The sequence below is a fragment of the Staurois parvus genome, unplaced genomic scaffold (assembly GCF_062004578.1).
Source record: "Staurois parvus isolate SC_StPar_1 unplaced genomic scaffold, SC_StPar_1.0 ptg001175l, whole genome shotgun sequence".
NCBI lineage: Eukaryota > Metazoa > Chordata > Amphibia > Anura > Ranidae > Staurois > Staurois parvus.
In genome coordinates, this window is record NW_028318971.1 from 710,001 (window position 1) to 736,962 (window position 26,962).

The window sequence follows — 26,962 nt, forward strand, 5'->3', positions numbered from 1 at the left end:
ATCATCTATATCCTACTACCACACCTGTGTGTGACCTCGACCTGGCTCCAGACAACATCTCTATCATCTATATCCTACTACCACACCTGTGTGTGACCTCGGCCTGGCTCCAGACAACATCTCTATCATCTATATCCTACTACTCACCTGTGTGTGACCTCGGCCCGGCTCCAGACAACATCTCTATCATCTATATCCTACTACTCACCTGTGTGTGACCTCGGCCTGGCTCCAGACAACATCTCTATCATCTATATCCTACTACCACACCTGTGTGTGACCTCAACCTGGCTCCAGACAACATCTCTATCATCTATATCCTACTACTCACCTGTGTGTGACCTCGGCCCGTCTCCAGGCAACATCTCTATCATCTATAGCCTACTACCACACCTGTGTGTGACCTTGGCCCGTCTCCAGGCAACATCTCTATCATCTATATCCTACTACCACACCTGTGTGTGACCTCGACCTGGCTCCAGACAACATCTCTATCATCTATATCCTATTACTCACCTGTGTGTGACCTCGGCCCGTCTCCAGGCAACATCTCTATCATCTATAGCCTACTACCACACCTGTGTGTGACCTCGGCCCGGCTCCAGACAACATCTCTATCATCTATATCCTACTACCACACCTGTGTGTGACCTCGGCCCGGCTCCAGACAACATCTCTATCATCTATATCCTACTACTCACCTGTGTGTGACCTCGGCCCGGCTCCAGACAACATCTCTATCATCTATATCCTACTACTCACCTGTGTGTGACCTCGGCCCGGCTCCAGACAACATCTCTATCATCTATATCCTACTACCACACCTGTGTGTGACCTCGACCTGGCTCCAGACAACATCTCTATCATCTATATCCTACTACCACACCTGTGTGTGACCTCGGCCTGGCTCCAGACAACATCTCTATCATCTATATCCTACTACTCACCTGTGTGTGACCTCGGCCCGGCTCCAGACAACATCTCTATCATCTATATCCTACTACTCACCTGTGTGTGACCTCGGCCCGTCTCCAGGCAACATCTCTATCATCTATAGCCTACTACCACACCTGTGTGTGACCTCAACCTGGCTCCAGACAACATCTCTATCATCTATATCCTACTACTCACCTGTGTGTGACCTCGGCCCGTCTCCAGGCAACATCTCTATCATCTATAGCCTACTACCACACCTGTGTGTGACCTCGACCCGGCTCCAGACAACATCTCTATCATCTATATCCTACTACCACACCTGTGTGTGACCTTGGCCCGTCTCCAGGCAACATCTCTATCATCTATATCCTACTACCACACCTGTGTGTGACCTCGACCTGGCTCCAGACAACATCTCTATCATCTATATCCTACTACCACACCTGTGTGTGACCTCGACCTGGCTCCAGACAACATCTCTATCATCTATATCCTACTACCACACCTGTGTGTGACCTCGGCCTGGCTCCAGACAACATCTCTATCATCTATATCCTACTACTCACCTGTGTGTGACCTCGGCCCGGCTCCAGACAACATCTCTATCATCTATATCCTACTACTCACCTGTGTGTGACCTCGGCCCGGCTCCAGACAACATCTCTATCATCTATATCCTACTACCACACCTGTGTGTGACCTCGACCTGGCTCCAGACAACATCTCTATCATCTATATCCTACTACCACACCTGTGTGTGACCTCGACCTGGCTCCAGACAACATCTCTATCATCTATATCCTTCTACCACACCTGTGTGTGACCTCGGCCTGGCTCCAGACAACATCTCTATCATCTATATCCTACTACACACCTGTGTGTGACCTCGGCCCGGCTCCAGACAACATCTCTATCATCTATATCCTACTACTCACCTGTGTGTGACCTCGGCCCGTCTCCAGGCAACATCTCTATCATCTAAAGCCTACTACCATACCTGTGTGTGACCTCGGCCCGTCTCCAGACAACATCTCTATCATCTATATCCTACTACACACCTGTGTGTGACCTCGGCTTGGCTCCAGACAACATCTCTATCATCTACTGTATATCTTACTACTCACCTGTGTGTGACCTCGGCTTGGCTCCAGACAATGTCTCTTATATCTTCATCCTACTATTTATGACCTTCGTTTGGCCTTTGAACTTGATATTGCTACTTCCCAGACCTTCCCTACAGGTCCTGTCCTTCATCATTCAATATACAGGTTGAGATTTTCCATCAGTACCTTGTGAGGGAACATTGCTTTGGTTTTGCTTTTGACCTCTCCATTATCTCCAACTATACTTCTCACTTGTGCGTGATCTCGGCCTGGCTCCAGACAACGTCTCTCTCATCTACATCCTAATGCTCGTCTGTGCATGACCTTGGCTTGGCCTTTGAACCTGACTCTGCTACCTTTAGACCTTTGCTACTATTCCTGTCCTGCATCACCCAACCTTCACCCGGACCTTCACCCAGACCTTCACCCAACCTTCACCCAACCTTCACCCAGACCTTCAGCCAGTATCTTGCGTAGGCACATTGCTTCTGACTTGTCCATCATTTCCAGCTATACTATTCACCTGTGCATGACCTCGGCCTCAATCCAGACGCCTCCTTCATTTACAACCTAATGCTCACCTGTGCATGTCCTTGGCTTGGCCTTTGAACCTGACTCCACTACCTTTAGACTTTTTCTACGATTCCTGTCCTGCATCACCCAATATGCAGGTTCAGACCTTCCGCCAGTATCTTGAGTGGGCACATTGCTTTGAATTTGCTTCTAACTTGTCCATCATGTCCAGCTATACTACTCACCTGTGCATGACCTTGGCTTGGCCTTTGAACCTCACTCTGCTACCTTTAGACCTTTTCTACGATTCCTGTACTGCATCACCCAACCTTCACCCAGACCTTCAGCCAGTATCTTGCTTGGGCACATTGCTTTGAAGTTTCTTCTGACTTGTCCATCATCTCCAGCTATACTACTCGCCTGTGCATGACCTCAGCTCGGCCTTTGAACCTCACTCTGCTACCTTTAGACCTTTTCTACGATTCCTGTACTGCATCACCCAACCTTCACCCAGACCTTCTGCCAGTATCTTGTGTGGGCACATTGCTTTGAAGTTTCTTCTGACTTGTCCATCATTTCCAGCTATACTACCCACCTGTGCATGACCTCGGCCTCAATCCAGACGCCTCCTTAATTTTGAACCACTACCTTCCAGACCATTCCTACAGCTCCTGTTCTGCATCATCCTACTGCGGATGTTAAGTCTTCCAGGCAGGGGTGTATTTAGGTTTTGTACTGCCCTAGGCAACACAAAAATCGGACGCCCCCTCACGGAGAGAACCTGACACCAACCAACACCACCCGCCCCCCACCCAAGAGAGCCTTCCACTGCCACCACCCTCCATACAACAGCCACCCCACCCCCAGTGAGAGAGAGAACGACACTCACCTTCACAGCTCCGGAGATCCCCTGGAATGAGGCTCAGGCTCTGCATACACCGTCAAGGAACCTGCAGCCTCTCTTGGATCCCACCCGGTCTCCATGCCGCATGTGTCCCTTCTTCTGTCTCTTCCTCCAGGGGGCAGTACTGCCCCCCTGAAAACTGCTGCCCTAGGCAAATGCCTTGGTAAATACACCCGTGCTTCCAGGTGCAGTGCCTCTCCATGACTGCTCTGAGAATCCCATCTGCTGGCTAAAGACCATATCTACTGATTCCTTCCAGGAGCATCCATCGGCAACCTGGACCTTCAGCTCCTGTGCCCCTTTGTGCCTTGCTTGCCCTATCACCATATCCAAGGGTGTTTGGACCAGAGCCACAAGGGTGGCCGTCTCATCATTTCAGCCTCCAACCAGGTGCATGGCACTTGTGCTTTATGTTTGTGGGTAATCATTGGACATGAGTCTGTGAGATTTGTATCTCGTCATTCCCGTTAATTACATTTTGCTGTTCCAGGCCTCATCTCTACTGTCCTTCCAAACCAGCCGATGTGTCCTCGTGCCATCCTCGCTGAGCCCTCCTCGCTGAGCCCTCCTCGCTAAACCCTCGCCCTCCTCGCCGAGCCCTCCTGGCTGAGCCCTCCTCGCTGAACCCTCCCCGCTGAACCCTCCTCGCTCACTGTACTCAGTTCCTCAATATTCTTTGATAAAATATTACATTTTCTTCCCTTCAGCCATTTAAAAGTCCCATTATCTCAGGAAGTAAAATTGTTCCCAGGAAAGAACAGCTGAATGAAGCGACATGAAACAAACCTTCATTCAATCTCAGTAAATGGGTTTTCTGTGAACTTTCTCTGACAACGATTTGTAGAAATCTCCTCTGAATGCCGAATTATTCTGCATACAGAATGGCAGATTGTTTGTACAGACAGAACACAATATTGGTGGAGCAATCCCCCCGACATTCTTTTTGTTTGCTGGACAGCGATGGTTATTGTTGAGTCATTTAGGGATCTATATTATATATATCTTTTTTTTTTGGGGGGGGGGGGAGCATACACCTGTTGTTAAACAGTTGCCGGGACTTTGTATGCAGTATGCTGCTACATTATTGCGTGGTAACTAGCGTTCAGCCAAAGCACCGCCCATTCCCTCCACCCATCACCATACTTTCAGTAAGGGCAAAGCATCCCTTTCACCTCCCCGACTACAGGCGACAACTCCCCAACTACAGGAGGCGACAACATCCCAACAACAGGCGACAACTCCCCGACAACAGGCGACGACAACTCCCCGACAACAGGCGACGACAACTCCCCGACAAAAGGCGACGGCAACTCCCCGACAACAGGCGACGGCAACTCCCCGACAACAGGCGACGAAAACTCCCCGACAACAGGCGACGACAACTCCCCGACAACAGGCGACGACAGCTGGCGACGACAACTCCCCGACAACAGGCGACGACAACTCCCCGACAACAGGCGACGGCAACTCCCCGACAACAGGCGACGGCAACTCCCCGACAACAGGCGACAGCTGGCGACGACAACTCCCCGACAACAGGCGACAACAACTCCCCGACTACAGGCGACGACAACAGGCGACGACAACTCCCCGACAACAGGCGGGTATACAATTAGAGGCAGAGGTGCTGAGCGCAGTGGTATTAATGTTTATAAACAATGTTACTTTGTATCTCTCTATCCCTCGTCTGATCGATGTTTATAAACAATGTTACTTTGTATCTCTCTATCCCCCGTCTGATCGATGTTTATAAACAATGTGACTTTGTATCTCTCTATCGCCTGTTTGATCGATGTTTATAAACAGTGTTACTTTGTATCTCTCTATCGCCTGTTTAATCAATGTTTATAAACAATGTTACTTTCTCTCTATCTCCATTCTGAATGGTTTTGATAAACACTAATTCAGGTGGTTCTTTTATTGACTCCTAGAACTACTATATTCAAACAGCAACTCCCAGCTATATTTTCAGGGCCAAGAATTGCCAGCAAGTGTTGGGGTGGGGGCTGCAGCAGAGGGGCAGAAGGACTGGATGTGCTACACACATCCTATGTACTTTTCATGATTTTGGGGGGCCTGTGTAGCACATCCAGTGTCCGCAACCAGGTAAGGCTCTAAACACAGCGTATGTTTACTTCTCTTTACACTGTTGTGTGCTTAAGCCATTGAAAACAATAAATCTGCAATCAGATGCCTCTGTGTGTCCAAAAAGTAAAAAACAAAACGAGTCATACAGCTATAGTAAGTCAAGTTAACCAATGAATACTGATGCCGCTAATATTATCCTAGACATCTAGGCATTAACGATCTCCAGGTGTGGAAGGGTTCATCTCTAGGCATTAATGATGTCCAGGTGTGGAAGGGTTCATCTCTAGGCATTAACGATGTCCAGGTGTGGAAGGGTTCATCTCTAGGCATTAACGATCTCCAGGTGTGGAAGGGTTCATCTCTAGGCATTAACGATGTCCAGGTGTGGAAGGGTTCATCTCTAGGCATTAACGATCTCTAGGTGTGGAAGGGTTCATCTCTAGGCATTAACGATCTCCAGGTGTGGAAGGGTTCATCTCTAGGCATTAACGATCTCTAGGTGTGGAAGGGTTCATCTCTAGGCATTAACGATCTCTAAGTGTGGAAGGGTTCATCTCTAGGCATTAACGATGTCCAGGTGTGGAAGGGTTCATCTCTAGGCATTAACGATCTCTAGGTGTGGAAGGGTTCATCTCTAGGCATTAACGATGTCCAGGTGTGGAAGGGTTCATCTCTAGGCATTAACGATCTCTAGGTGTGGAAGGGTTCATCTCTAGGCATTAACGATGTCCAGGTGTGGAAGGGTTCATCTCTAGGCATTAACGATCTCTAGGTGTGGAAGGGTTCATCTCTAGGCATTAACGATGTCCAGGTGTGGAAGGGTTCATCTCTAGGCATTAACGATCTCTAGGTGTGGAAGGGTTCATCTCTAGGCATTAACGATGTCCAGGTGTGGAAGGGTTCATCTCTAGGCATTAACGATCTCCAGGTGTGGAAGGGTTCATCTAGGCATTAACGATGTCCAAGTGTGGAAGGGTTCATCTAGGCCAGGGGTAGGCAACCTGTGGCTCTCTAGCTGTTGTGGAACTACATTTCCCATGAGGCATTGCAAAGATTACAAAACTGACAGTTACAGCTATGAGTTGCAGAGGCATGATGGAACTTGTAGTCCTGTGGCTCTCAGGTTGCCTACCCCTGATCTAGGCATTAACGATCTCCAGGTGTGGAAGGGTTCATCTAGGCATTAATGATCTCCAGGTGTGGAAGGGTTCATCTAGGCATTAGCAATCTCCAAGTATGGAATGGTTCATCAAGGCATTATCGATCTCCAGGTATGGAAGGTTCATCTAGACATTTACGATCTCCAGGTATGGAAGGGTTCATCTAGGCATTAACGATCTCCGGGTGTGGGAGGGTTCATCTAGGCATTATCGATCTCCGGGTGTGGAAGGGTTCATCTAGACATTAAAGATCTCCAGGTGTGGGAGGGTTCATCTAGGCATTAACGATCTCCAGGTGTGGGAGGGTTCATCTAGACATTAACGATCTCCAGGTATGGAAGGGTTCATCTAGGCATTATCGATCTCCGGGTGTGGAAGGGTTCATCTAGACATTAAAGATCTCCAGGTGTGGAAGGGTTCATCTAGACATTAACGATCTCCAGGTGTGGAAGGGTTCATCCAGGCATTAAAGATCTCCGGGTGTGGAAGGGTTCATCTAGACATTACCGATCTCCGGGTGTGGAAGGGTTCATCTAGACATTAACGATCTCCAGGTGTGGAAGGGTTCATCTAGGCATTATCGATCTCCAGGTGTGGAAGGGTTCATCTAGGCCAGGGGTAGGCAACCTGTGGCTCTCTAGCTGTTGTGGAACTACATTTCCCATGAGGCATTGCAAAGATTACAAAACTGACAGTTACAGCTATGAGTTGCAGAGGCATGATGGAACTTGTAGTCCTGTGGCTCTCAGGTTGCCTACCCCTGATCTAGGCATTAACGATCTCCAGGTATGGAAGGGTTCATCTAGGCATTAACGATCTCCGGGTGTGGGAGGGTTCATCTAGACATTAACGATCTCCAGGTGTGGAAGGGTTCATCTAGGCATTATCGATCTCCGGGTGTGGAAGGGTTCATCTAGACATTAAAGATTTCCAGGTGTGGGAGGGTTCATCTAGGCATTAAAGATCTCCAGGTGTGGAAGGGTTCATCTAGACATTAACGATCTCCAGGTGTGGAGGGGTTCATCCAGGCATTAAAGATCTCCGGGTGTGGAAGGGTTCATCTAGACATTACCGATCTCCGGGTGTGGAAGGGTCCATCTAGACATTACCGATCTCCAGGTGTGGAAGGGTTCATCTAGGCCAGGGGTAGGCAACCTGCGGCTCCCTAGCTGTTGTGGAACTACATTTCCCATGAGGCATTGCAAAACTGACAGATACAGCTATGACTTGCAGAGGCATGATGGAACTTGTAGTCCTGCGGCTCTCAGCTTCTCCAGGTGTGGAAGGGTTCATCTAGGCATTAACGATCTCCAGGTGTGGGAGGGTTCATCTAGGCATTAGCGATCTCCAGGTGTGGGAGGTTTCATCTAGACATTAACGATCTCCAGGTGTGGAATGGTTCATCAAGGCATTAACGATCTCCGGGTGTGGAAGGGTTCATCTAGACATCAACGATCTCCGGGTGTGGAAGGGTTCATCTAGACATTATCGATCTCCGGGTGTGGAAGGGTTCATCTAGGCATTAGCGATCTCCGGGTGTGGAAGGGTTCATCTAGGCATTAGCGATCTCCGGGTGTGGAAGGGTTCATCTAGGCATTAACGATCTCCGGGTGTGGAAGGGTTCATCTAGGCATTAGCGATCTCCGGGTGTGGGAGGGTTCATCTAGGCATTAGCGATCTCCGGGTGTGGGAGGGTTCATCTAGGCATTATCGATCTCCGGGTGTGGAAGGGTTCATCTAGACATTATCGATCTCCGGGTGTGGGAGGGTTCATCTAGACATTATCGATCTCCGGGTGTGGGAGGGTTCATCTAGACATTACCGATCTCCGGGTGTGGGAGGGTTCATCTAGACATTACCGATTTCCGGGTGTGGGAGGGTTCATCAAGGCATTAGCGATCTCCGGGTGTGGGAGGGTTCATCTAGACATTACCGATCTCCGGGTGTGGGAGGGTTCATCTAGACATTACCGATTTCCGGGTGTGGGAGGGTTCATCAAGGCATTAGCGATCTCCGGGTGTGGGAGGGTTCATCTAGACATTACCGATCTCCGGGTGTGGGAGGGTTCATCTAGACATCAACGATCTCCAGGTGTGGGAGGGTTCATCTAGACATCAACAATCTCCAGGTGTGGGAGGGTTCATCTAGACATCAATGATCTCCAGGTGTGGAAGGGTTCAGCTAGACATTAACGATCTCCAGGTGTGGAAGGGTTCATCTAGACATCAATGATCTCCAGGTGTGGGAGGGTTCATCTAGACATCAATGATCTCCAGGTGTGGAAGAGTTCATCTAGACATTATCGATCTCCAGGTGTGGAAGGGTTCATCTAGGCATTATCGATCTCCGGGTGTGGAAGGGTTCATCTAGACATTAAAGATTTCCAGGTGTGGGAGGGTTCATCTAGGCATTAAAGATCTCCAGGTGTGGAAGGGTTCATCTAGACATTAACGATCTCCAGGTGTGGAGGGGTTCATCCAGGCATTAAAGATCTCCGGGTGTGGAAGGGTTCATCTAGACATTACCGATCTCCAGGTGTGGAAGGGTTCATCTAGGCCAGGGGTAGGCAACCTGCGGCTCCCTAGCTGTTGTGGAACTACATTTCCCATGAGGCATTGCAAAACTGACAGATACAGCTATGACTTGCAGAGGCATGATGGAACTTGTAGTCCTGCGGCTCTCAGCTTCTCCAGGTGTGGAAGGGTTCATCTAGGCATTAGCGATCTCCAGGTGTGGGAGGTTTCATCTAGACATTAACGATCTCCAGGTGTGGAATGGTTCATCAAGGCATTAACGATCTCCGGGTGTGGAAGGGTTCATCTAGACATCAACGATCTCCGGGTGTGGAAGGGTTCATCTAGACATTATCGATCTCCGGGTGTGGAAGGGTTCATCTAGGCATTACCGATCTCAGGGTGTGGAAGGGTTCATCTAGGCATTAGCGATCTCCGGGTGTGGAAGGGTTCATCTAGGCATTAACGATCTCCGGGTGTGGAAGGGTTCATCTAGACATTAGCGATCTCCGGGTGTGGGAGGGTTCATCTAGGCATTATCGATCTCCGGGTGTGGGAGGGTTCATCTAGGCATTATCGATCTCCAGGTGTGGAAGGGTTCATCTAGGCATTATCGATCTCCGGGTGTGGAAGGGTTCATCTAGACATTATCGATCTCCGGGTGTGGGAGGGTTCATCTAGACATTATCGATCTCCGGGTGTGGGAGGGTTCATCTAGACATTACCGATCTCCGGGTGTGGGAGGGTTCATCTAGACATTACCGATTTCCGGGTGTGGGAGGGTTCATCAAGGCATTAGCGATCTCCGGGTGTGGGAGGGTTCATCTAGACATTACCGATCTCCGGGTGTGGGAGGGTTCATCTAGACATTACCGATTTCCGGGTGTGGGAGGGTTCATCAAGGCATTAGCGATCTCCGGGTGTGGGAGGGTTCATCTAGACATTACCGATCTCCGGGTGTGGGAGGGTTCATCTAGACATCAACGATCTCCAGGTGTGGGAGGGTTCATCTAGACATCAACAATCTCCAGGTGTGGGAGGGTTCATCTAGACATCAATGATCTCCAGGTGTGGAAGGGTTCATCTAGACATCAATGATCTCCAGGTGTGGGAGGGTTCATCTAGACATCAATGATCTCCAGGTGTGGAAGAGTTCATCTAGACATTATCGATCTCCGGGTGTGGGAGGGTTCATCTAGACATTATCGATCTCCGGGTGTGGGAGGGTTCATCTAGACATTACCGATCTCCGGGTGTGGGAGGGTTCATCTAGACATTACCGATTTCTGGGTGTGGGAGGGTTCATCAAGGCATTAGCGATCTCCGGGTGTGGGAGGGTTCATCTAGACATTACCGATCTCCGGGTGTGGGAGGGTTCATCTAGACATCAACGATCTCCAGGTGTGGAAGGGTTCATCTAGACATCAACGATCTCCAGGTGTGGGAGGGTTCATCTAGACATCAATGATCTCCAGGTGTGGGAGGGTTCATCTAGACATCAATGATCTCCAGGTGTGGAAGGGTTCATCTAGACATTAACGATCTCCAGGTGTGGAAGGGTTCATCTAGACCAGCGTTTTTCAACCACTGTATTGTCTGGTGTGCCGTGGGAAAAATTGCAATTTCATCCGTAACATGTGGCCTCGGCTCACAAATAGACCTATCATTAGAACAGCAATGGGCAAACTACGGTCCGCGGGCCGTATACGGCCCGGCGGACCTTTTAATCTGGCCCGCGGAGCGTGATACTGTCAGGATGATCTGTCCCCCTCGACGTATCTGCGCATGTGCCGGAGATCGCCGATCGGCTGCTAATGCCTGAAACTGGCACATGCGCAGATACGTCGAGGGGGACAGATCCTCATAGGAGACAGATTTTCATGCTACACCGGAACGGCGAGAGGAACGCGCGGAGCAAAGGTAAGTGAATTGACACAGGGGGGGCTTGGGGACTTAATATGGGGGATGAATTACTATGGGGGATGAATTACTATATGGGGGATGAATTACTATATGGGGGGTGAATTACTATGGGGGATGAATTACTATGGGGGATGAATTACTATATGGGGGATGAATTACTATGGGGGATGAATTACTATATGGGGGATGAATTACTATGGGGGATGAATTACTATGGGGGATGAATTACTATATGGGGGATGAATTACTATATGGGGGATGAATTACTATGGGGGATGAATTACTATATGGGGGATGAATTACTAGGGGGGATTAATTACTATGGGGGATGAATTACTATATGGGGGATGAATTACTATGGGGGATGAATTACTATATGGGGGATTAATTACTATGGGGGATGAATTACTATATGGGGGATGAATTACTATATGGGGGATGAATTACTATGGGGGATGAATTACTATATGGGGGATGAATTACTATATGGGGGATGAATTACTATGGGGGATGAATTACTATATGGGGGATGAATTACTATGGGGGATGAATTACTATATGGGGGATGAATTACTATATGGGGGATGAATTACTATAGGGGGGATGAATTACTATAGGGGGGATGAATTACTATATGGGGGATTAATTACTATGCTTACTATGGGGGAATATTACTATACTTACTATGGATGACACATACACATCATTCATCTACTCTTGGTCCGGCCCCTGGGTCCAATTATAAAATACTTTATTATTTCATAATAAAGTAATTATAAAATAATTTCTTTGTGTTTGATTCCTATTCAAGAGAATTACTTTATATATAGTCAATATAGGCACAGAGGTAAATTTTTTTAACATTTTCTAATGGTGGTGTGCCTCGTGATTTTTTTCATGAAAAAAGTGTGCCTTTGCACAAAAAAGGTTGAAAAACACTGATCTAGACATCAATGATCTCCAGGTGTGGAATGGTTCATCTAAACATCAATGATCTCCAGGTGTGGGAGGGTTCATCTAGACATCAACGATCTCCAGGTGTGGGAGGGTTCATCTAGACATAGATCTCCAGGTGTGGGAGGGTTCATCTAGGCATTAACGATCTCCAGGTGTGGAAGGGTTCATCCAGACATCAACAATCTCCAGGTGTGGGAGGGTTCATCTAGACATAGATCTCCAGGTGTGGGAGGGTTCATCTAGACATTAACAATCTCCAGGTGTGGAAGGGTTCATCCAGACATCAACAATCTCCAGGTGTGGGAGGGTTCATCTAGACATAGATCTCCAGGTGTGGAAGGGTTCATCCAGACATTAATGATCTCCAGGTGTGGAAGGGTTCATCTAGACATAGATCTCCAGGTGTGGAAGGGTTCATCTAGACATAGATCTCCAGGTGTGGGAGGGTTCATCTAGACATTAACAATCTCCAGGTGTGGAATGGTTCATCTAGGCATTAACGATCTCCAGGTGTGGAAGGGTTCATCTAGGCATTAACGATCTCCAGGTGTGGAAGGGTTCATCTAGACATCAATGATCTCCAGGTGTGGAATGGTTCATCTAGACATCAACGATCTCCAGGTGTGGAATGGTTCATCTAGACATTAACGATCTCCAGGTGTGGAAGGGTTCATCTAGGCATTAACGATCTCCAGGTGTGGAAGGGTTCATCTAGACATCAATGATCTCCAGGTGTGGAATGGTTCATCTAGACATCAACGATCTCCAGGTGTGGAAGGGTTCATCTAGACATCAACGATCTCCAGGTGTGGAATGGTTCATCTAGACATCAACGATCTCCAGGTGTGGAATGGTTCATCTAGACATCAACGATCTCCAGGTGTGGAATGGTTCATCTAGGCATTAACGATCTCCAGGTGTGGAAGGGTTCATCTAGGCATTAACGATCTCCGGGTGTGGAAGGGTTCATCTAGACATCAATGATCTCCGGGTGTGGAAGGGTTCATCTAGACATCAACGATCTCCGGGTGTGGGAGGGTTCATCTAGACATCAACGATCTCCGGGTGTGGGAGGGTTCATCTAGACATCAACGATCTCCGGGTGTGGGAGGGTTCATCTAGACATCAACGATCTCCGGGTGTGGAAGGGTTGATCTAGACATTAACGATCTCCGGGTGTGGAATGGTTCATCTAGACATCAATGATCTCCAGGTGTGGGAGGGTTCATCTAGACATCAACGATCTCCAGGTGTGGAAGGGTTCATCAAGGCATTAACGATCTCCGGGTGTGGAAGGGTTCATCTAGACATAGATCTCCAGGTGTAGGAGGGTTCATCTAGGCATTAACGATCTCCAGGTGTGGGAGGGTTCATCTAGGCATTAACGATCTCCAGGTGTGGGAGGGTTCATCTAGGCATTAACAATCTCCAGGTGTGGAAGGGTTCATCTAGACATAGATCTCCAGGTGTGGAAGGGTTCATCTAGGCATTAACGATCTCCAGGTGTGGAAGGGTTCATCTAGACATAGATCTCCAGGTGTGGAAGGGTTCATCTAGGCATTAACGATCTCCAGGTGTGGAAGGGTTCATCTAGGCATTAACGATCTCCAGGTGTGGAAGGGTTCATCTAGGCATTAACGATCTCCGGGTGTGGAAGGGTTCATCTAGACATCAATGATCTCCAGGTGTGGAAGGGTTCATCTAGGCATTAGCGATCTCTAGGTGTGGAAGGGTTCATCTAGACATTAACGATCTCCAGGTGTGGAAGGGTTCATCTAGACATTAACGATCTCCAGGTGTGGAAGGGTTCATCTAGGCATTATCGATCTCCGGGTGTGGAAGGGTTCATCTAGGCATTAGCGATCTCTAGGTGTGGAAGGGTTCATCTAGGCATTAGCGATCTCCAGGTGTGGAAGGGTTCATCTAGGCATTAACGATCTCCAGGTGTGGAAGGGTTCATCTAGGCATTAACGAGCTCCAGGTGTGGAAGGGTTCATTTAGGCATTAACGATCTCCAGGTGTGGAAGGGTTCATCTAGGCATTAACGATCTCCAGGTGTGGAAGGGTTCATCTAGGCATTAGCGATGTCCAGGTGTGGAAGGGTTCATCTAGGCATTAACGAGCTCCAGGTGTGGAAGGGTTCATCTAGGCATTAACTATCTCCAGGTGTGGAAGGGTTCATCTAGGCATTAGCGATCTCCAGGTGTGGAAGGGTTCATCTAGACATTAACGATCTCCAGGTGTGGAAGGGTTCATCTAGACATTAACGATCTCCGGGTGTGGAAGGGTTCATCTAGACATTAACGATCTCCAGGTGTGGAAGGGTTCATCTAGGCATTAACGATCTCAGGTGTGGAAGGGTTCATCTAGGCATTAGCGATCTCCAGGTGTGGAAGGGTTCATCTAGACATTAACGATCTCCAGGTGTGGAAGGGTTCATCTAGACATTAACGATCTCCAGGTGTGGAAGGGTTCATCTAGACATTAACGATCTCCAGGTGTGGAAGGGTTCATCTAGACATTAGCGATCTCCAGGTGTGGAAGGGTTCATCTAGACATTAACGATCTCCAGGTGTGGAAGGGTTCATCTAGGCATTAGCAATCTCCAGGTGTGGAAGGGTTCATCTAGGCATTAGCGATCTCCGGGTGTGGAAGGGTTCATCTAGGCATTAGCGATCTCCAGGTGTGGAAGGGTTCATCTAGGCATTAGCGATCTCCAGGTGTGGAAGGGTTCATCTAAGACGAGAATATTGCAGATGAAAACATTTTGTTACATTTATTCGATGTAAGAGCGATGATTGACCTAATTTGTCTATTTCATGTCCCGTTAAATGGATTACAAGTAAAAAAACCCTAATTACAGATGAACGTTATCCGGGGCTGGCGGCCCGTTTGCTCTGGAAATGTACAGATTGGTAATGTGCCCTATTAGTGGCGGTGAACGTTTTGCGGTGAATTGGTGTCATCGGCCTTCCTGGTTACCAGCGTCTCTCCCAGAATCCAGCGCCATCTGTATTGCACCTGACAAATGTATCCTCGGGAGGGGAGACATATGCTTTGCTGTACATGGCTCTTCACCCGTCTCATGAGGAAAACATAAGGCCGATGTTCAAACGAATTTAGGGAACCCCACAATACCGAGGTCCCCTCACAGTTTTTGGTACATTTTAATCGTCTCGTAACATTTCCAATCACATATATACGTATGTTTGTGGATTTTATTCCCTAACAATTCCTGTATATTTTTCTGCCCGAGGAAGAACGCTAAACATTTTTAACCCCTTCTTGCCGAAGGGTAAAGCAAATGTAAATGCCTAAGCACAATTTTGCAACTTTGACACGTGTTAGAAAAGCCGTCAATATCATCACAGCTACTTTATCAAGGTGGATTATACCGCGTTTTGTATGGATAGATTGGGGTTTCATTGGATGGTACTTGGTACACCATATTGCCAAAAGTATTGGTCCCGCCCCCTCCCAATCATGTGATTCAGGTGTTCCAATCCCTTCCCAATCATTTGATTCAGATGTTCCCATCCCCTCCATATCATGTGATTCAGGTGTTCCAATCCCTTCCCAATCATGTGATTTAGATGTTCCCATCCCCTCCATATCAGGTGATTCAGGTGTTTCAATCCCCTCCAAATCATGTGATTCAGATGTTCCCATCCCCTCCATATCATGTGATTCAGGTGTTCAAATCCCCTCCCAATCATGTGATTCAGGTGTTCCAATCCCCTCCATATCATGTGATTCGGGTGTTCCAATCCCCTCCATATCATGTGATTCGGGTGTTCCAATCCCCTCCATATCATGTGATTCGGGTGTTCCAATCCCCTCCCAATCATGTGACTCGGGTGTTCCAATCCCTTCCTAATCATGTGAGTCAGGTGTTCCAATCCCCTCCATATCATGGGATTCAGGTGTTCCAATCCCTTCCCAATCATGTGATTCAGGTGTTACAATCCCCTCCATATCATGTGATTCAGGTGGTCCAATCCCCTCCATGGACACAGGTGTATACAATCAAGCCCCTAGGCATGCAGACGGCTTCTACAAACATTGGTGAAAGAATGGGTCGCTCTCAGGAGCTCAGTGACTCCAAGCGTGGTCCCGTGATAGGTGGCCACCTGGGCAATAAGTCCATCCGTGACATTTCCTGGCTACTAAATATTCCACGGCCAACTGTTAGTGGGATTATAACAAAGTGGAAGCCACTGGGAACAACAGCCACTCAGCCACCAAGTGGTAGGCCACGTCACATGACAGGGCGGGGTCAGCGCATGCTGAAGCGCACAGTGCGCAGAAGTCACCAACTGTCTGCAGAGTCAATAGCTAAAGACCTCCAAACTTGGTGTGGCCTTCAGATGAGCCCAACAACAGTGCGTAGAGAGCTTCATGGAATGGGTTTCCATGGCCGAGCAGCTGCATCCAAGCCTTCCATCACCAAGTGCAATGCAAAGCGTTGGATGTCTTGGTGTAAAGCACGCCGCCACTGGACTCTAGAGCAGAGGAGACGTGTTCTCTGGAGTGACCAATCACGCTTTTCTGTCTGGCAATCCGATGGACGTGTCTGGGTTTGGCGGTTACCAGGAGAACGGTACTTGCCTGACTGCGCTGTGCCAAGTGTAAAGTTTGGTGGAGGGGGATTATGGTGTGGGGGTGTTTTTCAGGGGTTGGGTTGGCCCCCTAGTTCCAGTGAAGGGAACTCTTAAGGCGACATTTTGGACAATTTCTTGCCCCCAACTTTGTGGGAGGAGTTTGGGGATGGCCCCTTCCTGTTCCAACATGACTGCGCACCAGTGCACAAAGCAAGGTCCATAAAGACATGGAGGAGCCAGTTTGGGGTGGAGGAACTTGACTGTCCTGCACAGAGTCCTGACCTCAACCCCATAGAACACCTTTGGGATATTATACAGATGATAATGGTGCGGGAAACTGTCAGGAGTGGCGTGCGTCACATTAACCAAGCAGATAGGCGTGTTTCGGGTCTCTCTGCGTCCCTAGAGCAGGTCTCCCCCTAGTTACCGGAGGGAATGCGGCGGTACAGCCACAGATTCCCACCAAGCCTGACCTGTCCATAGACAGCTCACATCCCTCTCTCTGCCCGCGCAGTGATTACTCTACACAAGCAGAGCCTGCAGGGTGAACAACTAGAGATGTCTATGACGGAAACACTTTTGTTTTGTTTCAGATTTGTCTGATATGTTAATCATTTTGTTTTGTCACCTCTTGTTATGTTGGAATGATTATTTTCAGAATTTGTTTTGTATACTCATCGTTCTCAGATCAATAAAAAAAAAAAATCTAATTTTTATATTTGAATTTCGGAAGACGGCCGTATTCATTCTGTTTTATTTTACTCTATTCTATTTTTTTCTGTTCTGTTTCATTCTCTTTTGTGTGATTCAATTCTATTCTATTCTATTTTGTTTGATTCTATTCTTTTCTATTCTATTCTATTATATTCCTTTATTTTCTATTCTATTCTATTTATTGATTACAGGGAGATAGCGCCATCAATTTATGCTGCCCTTTACATATATATATTGTACATTCACATCAGTCCCCGCCCCTGAGGAGCGTACAATCTAAGGTCCCTAACTCACATTCATACATACACATACTAGGGACAATTTAGACAGGAGCCAATTATCCTCCAGGCATGTCTTTGGAGTGTGGGAGGATCCTTTATTTTCTAGTCTATTCCATTCCATTCTAGTCTATTCTATTCTGTTTGATTCTTTTCTATTTTATTCTATTCTGTTTTATTTTCTTCTATTATTTTATTTTCTATTCTATTCCTTTATTTTCTATTCTATTTATTTATTTCAGGTCCTTATATAGCGCCGTCAATTTACACAGCACTTTACATATATATATTGTGCATTCATATCAGTCCGCGCCCCCGAGGAGCGTACATTCTAAGGTCCCTAATTCACATTCATACATACACAGACTAGGATTAATTTAGACAGGAACCAATTCACCTCCCAGCATGTATTTGGCATGTGGGAGGATCCTTTATTTTCTATTCTATTCTATCTTTTTATATTCTATTCTATAAAGCAGCCTAAGTAGGAATCGTCACTTTTATAGCTTACTGTAGTTATTGCGATATGTTTCCATTCCGATGTCGAATTCATCTTGGAATTCAGATTATAATTTGTTACAGAAATTCGTTCCTATTGTGATTCAGAAATTCAGATCCAACATCTCCGAACAACGAAAATGTTGCCGAAGTTTCTATTAGTAACAAAGCAAATTGCACATGCCTACTGACAACCCTCCTCCTCTGACAACCCTGCTCCTCTGACAACCCTCCTCCTCTGACAACCCTCCTCCTCTGACAACCCTGCTCCTCTGACAACCCTGCTCCTCTGACAACCCTCCTCCTCTGACAACCCTCCTCCTCTGACAACCCTGCTCCTCTGACAACCCTCCTCCTCTGACAACCCTCCTCCTCTGACAACCCTCCTCCTCTGACAACCCTCCTCCTCTGACAACCCTGCTCCTCTGACAACCCTCCTCCTCTGACAACCCTCCTCCTCTGACAACCCTCCTCCTCTGACAACCCTCCTCCTCTGACAACCCTGCTCCTCTGACAACCCTGCTCCTCTGACAACCCTCCTCCTCTGACAATCCTGCTCCTCTGACAACCCTCCTCCTCTGACAACCCTCCTCCTCTGACAACCCTGCTCCTCTGACAACCCTCCTCCTCTGACAACCCTCCTCCTCTGACAACCCTCCTCCTTTGTCAGGGTCCGGATCCCAACCTGCAACCTCTGCAGTGTCTGGCTGCGGCTCTTCTCACTGTGCCGCCTGAGATGCTGGCCAGCTCCCAGTCTTGTCTCTGGTGAACCTTGAACTCTTAGCTCCTCCAATAAATTTTTTTTTGTTTGTCATGTCTTGGTACTTAACCACCTTCTGTCTGGCCGTTGTATGTAAACGGATGGTGGCAGTGCAGGGGCGGGTGGCCATTTATAAACGGCCTCCCCGCCCCCTGCTTGTGCGCACTCCCTGGGACACAGTGGAACACCGATCGTTGTACGGGACCTCTGTGCGAGGTCCCGATCATGTGATCACTGATTGGCCAGTCAGTGATCACATGCAGAGTAGTAAGCAAGATGTCATTTCCTGACATCATTGCTTACTACGTGTGAAATCTGTGAATGATCACAGAGATCACATGGTACAGGGCCATTCACAACAGCCTTGTACCATGTGACAAGCTGTGACCAATCACAGCTCACACAGTATTTCTCAATGGCTGCAAGAATGCAGCCAGAGAGAAGGAGAAATGATTCCTCTTACAGCCTTTATGGGTGTAAAAGCAATCGGTGTAAAAAAAAAAAAATCTTTATCACCCCCGACAAGTAGTACAGTGTCACCATGGTAACACTACTGCTAGGGTGACAGTATGTAAAAAAATAAAATAAAAAATAATATAAACAAAATAAAGAAAAAGTAAGAAAAATGTTTAAAAATTATTATTTTTGGTTATAAACTAATTTGGGTATTTATTTTTTTTACTAAAAAGATAACGGAATAAATTTTGGCTGAGATTTATGATGGAATATTATTTATTTGCAAAATTTTGTAAGAAAAACACTTTTTTTTCAAAATTTTTCGACTTTTTCATTTACATAGCAAAAAAAATAAAAATCCCAGCGGTGAATAAATACCACCAAAATAAAGCTTTATCTGTCTCAAACAAATGCTAAAAGTGTCATATGGGTACAGTGTTGCATGACCGCGCAATTGTCATTCAGAGTGTGATAGCGCTAAAGCTGAAAATTAGTGTGAGGGGCAAGGAGGGGGGGGGGGAAAGTGTCCGGACTGGAAGGGGGGTAAAGTGTCCGGACTGGAAGGGGGGGAAAGTGTCCGGACTGGAAGGGGGGGAAAGTGTCCGAACTGGAAGGGGGGGGGTGTCCGGACTGGAAGGGGGGGAAAGTGTCCGGACTGGAAGGGGGGGGGGAGTGTCCGGACTGGAAGGGGGGGAAGTGTCCGGACTGGAAGGGGGGGAAAGTGTCCGGACTGGAAGGGGGGGGAAGTGTATGGACTGGAAGGGGGGTAAAGTGTCCGGACTGGAAGGGGGGGAAAGTGTCCGGACTGGAAGGGGGGGAAAGTGTCCGAACTGGAAGGGGGGGGGTGTCCGGACTGGAAGGGGGGGAAAGTGTCCGGACTGGAAGGGGGGGGGAAGTGTCCGGACTGGAAGGGGGGGAAAGTGTCCGGACTGGAAGGGGGGGGAAGTGTATGGACTGGAAGGGGGGGGAAGTGTATGGACTGGAAGGGGGGAAAGTGTCCGGACTGGAAGGGGGTGAAAGTGTCCGGACTGGAAGGGGGTGAAAGTGTCCGGACTGGAAGGGGGGGAAAGTGTCCGGACTGGAAGGGGGGGGGGAAGTGTCCGGACTGGAACATAACATTGTTTCTTCTTGTGTTCTTCCACCCAAGCCTCTCCTTTTCCCCCTCACTTCCCTTTGTCATGTACACGGCTCTGTGCAGACTACAAATCCCATAGTCCATGTCAGGAGTGATCAGGAGAGGGGTGACCACATTCCAACATACAGGGGGACCATGGAGGACGAATGTAGCCACCCTCTAACAGGAAGTCACGCCAGGAATTTGGAGGAGGCCGGGAGCAATAGAAGGGACTTTTTTGACTTAGTGGTTGTAAATCTCCAGAGAAGTGATCGACCTCGGGTCATACACAGAGAGGAAACAAATCCTCCCACATAAGTTGTACCTGTTTATCTGCAGCCTTCTCTTCTCTACATCCTCCTAAAGCACATATTTTACGCAGAATTTCTGGGCTCCGGCAGGCAGGGGGCGGGGATCTGACGTCACACACTGACCGGCATAGAGCTGAGAGCTGAGTGTGATTTGAGCCCTTAGAGGAGGGAACGGACACACCCCCTTCTACAGGGTCTCCTAGGGAATCATGGCTGTCAATCGCCTGCTCCGTGTTGTAGAGGAGGAGGGGCCATGTTGCAGGATTGTCTGGTGTCCCCATAGACGATCAGAAGTGACCCTGAGTGGTGACAGAGGAAGGAGGCAGCAGACAGAAATCCCACCCAGTGCTTTGGATTGCAGCAAGTTCACACTATAGAGGGATGTGCTTTGTTCATTTTTTTATTTCAGAGATTTACAACCAATTTCAGAACATATTCCTGGATAGAATTTATTACACTTTACACTTTAAGTCCTGTAATGCATCGTTACCATGGTGACCAAATTGCTTTCATCCCCGCAAAGCGATGACTCACAAAATGTGAATGAAATGTCACAAATGGCGGCTCTCTGCATGGAGAAACCGAATTACGTTTAAAAAAAAATATCAGGAATGGTTACACCAAAGTCCCCATTAGAGCCCCCCCTTACATCAGAGTCCCCATCAGAGTCCCTCTTACATCAGAGTCCCCATCACAGCCCCCCTTAACATCAGGGTCCCAATCAGAGCCCCCCCCCTAACATCAGGGTCCCCATCAGAGCCCCCCCTAACATCAGGGTCCCCATCAGAGCCCCCCCTTACATCAGCATCCCATAAGAGTCCCTCTTACATCAAGGGTACCCATTAAAGCCCCTCTTACATCAGAGTCCCCATCACAGCCCCCCTAACATCAGGGTCCCCATCAGAGCCCCCCCTAACATCAGGGTCCCCATCAGAGCCCCCCCTTACATCAGGGTCCCCATCAGAGCCACCCCTTACACCAACATCCCATAAGAGTCCCTCTTACATCAAGGGTACACATTAAAGCCCCTCTTACACCAAGGTCCCTATCAGAGTGCCCCCTTACAACAAAGTCCCCATAAGAGTCCCTCCTACATCATGGTCCCCATAAGAGTCCCCCTTACATCAGGGTCCCAATCAGAGTCCCCCTTAAATCACGGTCCCCATAAGAGTCCCCCTTACATCAGGGTCCCAGTCAGAGTCCCCCTTACATCATGGTGCCCATAAAAATCCCTCTTACATTAGGGTCCCCATAAGAGTCCCTCTTACACCAGAGTCCTTATCAGGCCCCCCCCACCCCTTACATCAGGGTCCCCATAAAAGTCCATCATACATTAGGTTCCCCATAAGAGTCCCTCTTTGACCAGGGTCCTTATCAGAGTCCCCCCTACACCAGGGTCTCCATAAGAGTTCCTCTTACACCAGAGACCCCCTCAGAGTGCCCCTTAAATAAGGGTCCCTATAAGAGTCTCTCTTACATCAGGGTCCCAATCAGAGTCCCCCTTACATCATGGTCCCCATAAGAGTCCCCCTTACATCATGGTCCCCATAAGAGTCCCCCTTACATCAGGGTCCCCATAAGAGACCCTTTTACATCAAGGTCCCTATCAGAGTCCCCCCTTACACCAGAGTCCCCATAAGAGTCCCTCTCACATCAGATTCCCCATAAGAGTCCCCCTTACATCAGGGTCCCCATAAGAGTCCCTCTCACATCAGATTCCCCATTAGAGTCCCCCTTACATCAGGGTGCCCATAAAAATCTTTCTTACATTAGGGTCCCCATAAGAGTCCCTCTTACACCAGAGTCCTTATCAGGCCCCCCCCACCCCTTACATCAGGGTCCCCATAAAAGTCCATCATACATTAGGTGTCCCATAAGAGTCCCTCTTAGACCAGGGTCCTTATCAGAGTCCCCCCTTACACCAGGGTCTCCATAAGAGTTCCTCTTACACCAAAGTCCCCCTCAGAGTGCCCCTTAAATAAGGGTCCCTATAAGAGTCTCTCTTACATCAGGGTCCCCATCAGAGTGCCCCTTTAAGTCAGGGTCCCCATAAGAGTCCCTCTTACACCAAAGTACCCATTAGAGTCCCCCTTACATCAGGGTGCCCATAAAAATCCCTCTTACATTAGGGTCCTCAAAAGAGTCCCTCTTACACCAAAGTCCTTATCAGCCCCCCCCCCCCTTACATCAGGGTCCCCATGAAAGTCCATCTTACATTAGGATCCCCATAAGAGTCCCTCTTAGACCAGGGTCCTTATCAGAGTCCCCCCTTACACCAGAGTCTCCATAAGAGTCTCTCTTACATCAGGGTCCCCATCATAGTGTCCCTTTTAGTCAGGGTCCCCATTAGAGTCCCTCTTACATCAGGGTCCCCACTAGAGTCCATCTTACATCAGAATCTTAAATGTCTAAAAACTGCCCAAAACTTGTATACAAGGCAGTGGCTGCCATTTGGTTACACCAAGCCCCAGGTGTTCACCATTACAACCTTCTAGCCGCCGGTGTCCTGACAACCAATGACATCATCAGTTGATAAGGAGGATGTCGGTTGTCTGCACAGAATCCTAGTCTGACCCTCCCCCACCCCTCTCCATCAGTGCCGGGGTCACATTAGCTCAGTGATGGAGAACAACTGAGGGAGAGGAGAAACATGGGAATACTAGTCAAGACCAGTGTGCAAAAGTGTAGAATGGGGGGGCTCAGGACTGTCCATAATTATAAAGGGTGCCTTGGGACTGTCCATTCTTTTAAAGGGTGCCTCAAGACCGTCCATAATTTTAAAGGGTGCCTCAAGACCGTCCATGATTTTAAAGGGTGCCTCAAGACCGTCCATAATTTTAAAGGGTGCCTCAAGACCGTCCATAATTTTAAAGGGTGCCTCAAGACCATCCATAATTTTAAAGGGTGCCTCGGGACCGTCCATAATTTTAAAGGGTGCCTCGGGACCGTCCATAATTTTAAAGGGTGCCTCGGGACTGTCCATAATTTTAAAGGGTGCCTCGGGACTGTCCATAATTTTAAAGGGTGCCTCAGGACTGTCCATAATTTTATAGGGTGCCTCAGGACTGTCCATAATTTTAAAGGGTGCCTCAGGACTGTCCATAATTTTAAAGGGTCCTTCGGGACTGTCCATTACTTTACAGGGTGCCATGACTGAAAAAAAAGGTTGATAAAGAAATGGAACCCTCACATCATTTAACAGGCAACATAAAATCCAGCCAATGCCAGGAAATGTCGGGTTGGAAATATTATTTCTTGCCAATAAACAGACCCTGAACAGGACTTGTGGTTCTTCTGCGTGGTCAAAGCAGACATCGGTTGGACATGGTTTGGTTGAGCACCTGAAATGGTGGGAAGTGGTAGGAACGGGCCGTTCTTTGTGTGACCTTTGCGTTGGGTCGGCTCCGGTATGGAATGTTCCGATTATTGTCATCGTCTGCCAGTAACATCCTTACAAAGAGTCTTTGCTGAGATCCCGTCACCTCGCACCAGGAACATCTAGAGGAGGTTGTGTCTTCTCATTGTTGCTTGTCTTGTCCCAGACGAGGAGAATCGACCCATTTGCTGGGAATGGTTTCGTAATCCAACAGTCACAATCATAGTTTTAAAGGGTGTCTCAAAACTGTCCAGAATTTTAAAGGGTACCTCAAAACTGTCCAGAATTTTAAAGGGTGCCTTGACTGAAAAAAGGTTGAGAAACACTGGCCTACGCTACGAAGATGATACTTGTGAAAAAAATATTAACATTTAAAAATGGAACCCTCACATCGTTTAACAGGCAACATAAAATCGAGCCAATGCCAGGAAATATCGGGTTGGAAATATTACTTCTTGCCAATAAATCAATCCTGAACAGGACCAGTTGTTCTCCTGCGTGGTTGAAGCTGATGTCGGTTGGACATGGTTTGGTTGAGCACCTGAAATGGTGGGAAGTGGTAGGAACGGGCCGTTCTTCGTGTGACCTTTGCGTTGGGTTGGCTCCGGTATGGAATGTTCCGATTATTGTCATCGTCTGCCAGTAACATCCTTACAAAGAGTCTTTGTGAGATCCCGTCACCTCGCACCAGGAACATCTAGAGGAGGTTGTGTCTTCTCATTGTTGCTTGTCTTGTCCCAGACGAGGAGAATCTACCCATTTGCCGGGAATGGTTTGGTAATTCAAGAATCACAATCATAATTTTAAAGGGTGCCTCAAAACTGTCCATAATTTTAAAGGGTGCCTCGGGACTGTCCAAAATTTTAAAGGGTGCCTCAAGGCTGTCCATCAGTTTAAAAGGTGCCTCAAGACTGCCCATAATTTTAAAGGGTGCCTCAAGACTGTTCATAATTTTAAAGGGTGCCTCAAGACTGTCTATACTTTCAAAGGGTGCCTCAAGGCTGTCCATCAGTTTAAAAGGTGCCTCAAGACTGCCCATAATTTTAAAGGATGCCTCAAGACTGTTCATAATTTTAAAGGGTGCCTCAAGACTGTCTATACTTTTAAAGGGTGCCTCAAGGCTGCCCATAATTATAAAGGGTGCCTCAAGACTGTCTATACTTTTAAAGGGTGCCTCAAGACTGCCCATAATTTTAAAAGGTGCCTCAAGATTGTCCATCAGTTTAAAGGGTGCCTTGACTGAAAAAAGGTTGATAAAGAAATGGAACCCTCACATCATTTAACAGGCAACATAAAATCCAGCCAATGCCAGGAAACATCGGCTTGGAAATATTATTTCTTGCCAATAAATCAATCCTGAACAGGACTGGTGGTTCTCCTGCATGGTTGAAGCAGACATTGGTTGGACATGGTTTGGTTAAGCACCTGAAATGGTGGGAAGTGGTAGGAACGGGCCGTTCTTTGTGTGACCTTTGCGTTGGGTCGGCTCCGGTATGGAATGTTCCGATTATTGTCATCGTCTGCCAGTAACATCCTTACAAAGAGTCTTTGTGAGATCCCGTCACCTCGCACCAGGAACATCTAGAGGAGGTTGTGTCTTCTCATTGTTGCTTGTCTTGTCCCAGACGGGGAGAATCTACCCATTTGCTGGGAATGGTTTGGTAATTCAAGAATCACAATCATAATTTTAAAGGGTGCCACAAAACTGTCAAGAATTTTAAAGGGTGCCTCGGGACTGTCCATCATTTTAAAGGGTGCCTCAAGACTGTCTATACTTTTAAAGGGTGCCTCGGGACTGGCCATCATTTTAAAAGGGTGCCTCGGGACTGGCCATCATTTTAAAGGGTGCCTCAAGGCTGTCCATCATTTTAAAGGGTGCCTTGACTGAAAAAAGGTTGATAAAGAAATGGAACCCTCATATCATTTAACAGGCAACATAAAATCCAGCCAATGCCAGGAAACATCGGGTTGGAAATATTATTTCTTGCCAATAAATCAATCCTGAACAGGACTGGTTGTTCTCCTGCGTGGTTGAAGCTGACGTCGGTTGGACATGGTTTGGTTGAGCACCTGAAATGGTGGGAAGTGGTAGGAACGGGCCGTTCTTCGTGTGACCTTTGCGTTGGGTCGGCTCCGGTAATTGTCATCGTCTGCCAGTAACATCCTTACAAAGAGTCTTTGTGAGATCCCGTCACCTCGCACCAGGAACATCTAGAGGAGGTTGTGTCTTCTCATTGTTGCTTGTCTTGTCCCAGACGAGGAGAATCGACCCATTTGCCGGGAATGGTTTGGCGATCCAACAATCACAATGTATTCAGGTGTTCTTTGTTCCCCGAGGCCGCCCCGGGTTTTTTTCATGATACATTCTAATGTATTAGCCATGGTGACCTTTAAACATCTCTTCTTCTGAAGCTTCATCTCACTGGAGCTCTTCTGTGCTTTTTTTTTTCTGAAGGAATCTAGACGTCGGTCCTTGGTATGGAAAGAAAAAAAAAAAAAAATCGCAGCCGTGAATGAGTGATATGTCTCAGGAATTTGGGGATTTATACAAAGGTTAGACTTTATTAAAGAGACCTTTACTTTGTTTTAAATGTCACGGGTCCACCTGGCCGTGTCGGGATAATGCTCCTGTGTGCTGAGCCGTCATGTCTCCGTCAGATATGTCGTCCCGGAGGATAATGAGTTTTGCTGAGAGCCGGGCAACTCTGGGAGACTGGAGAGTGTATTTGTAGTGGGAGAAAACCGGCTTCAGATATA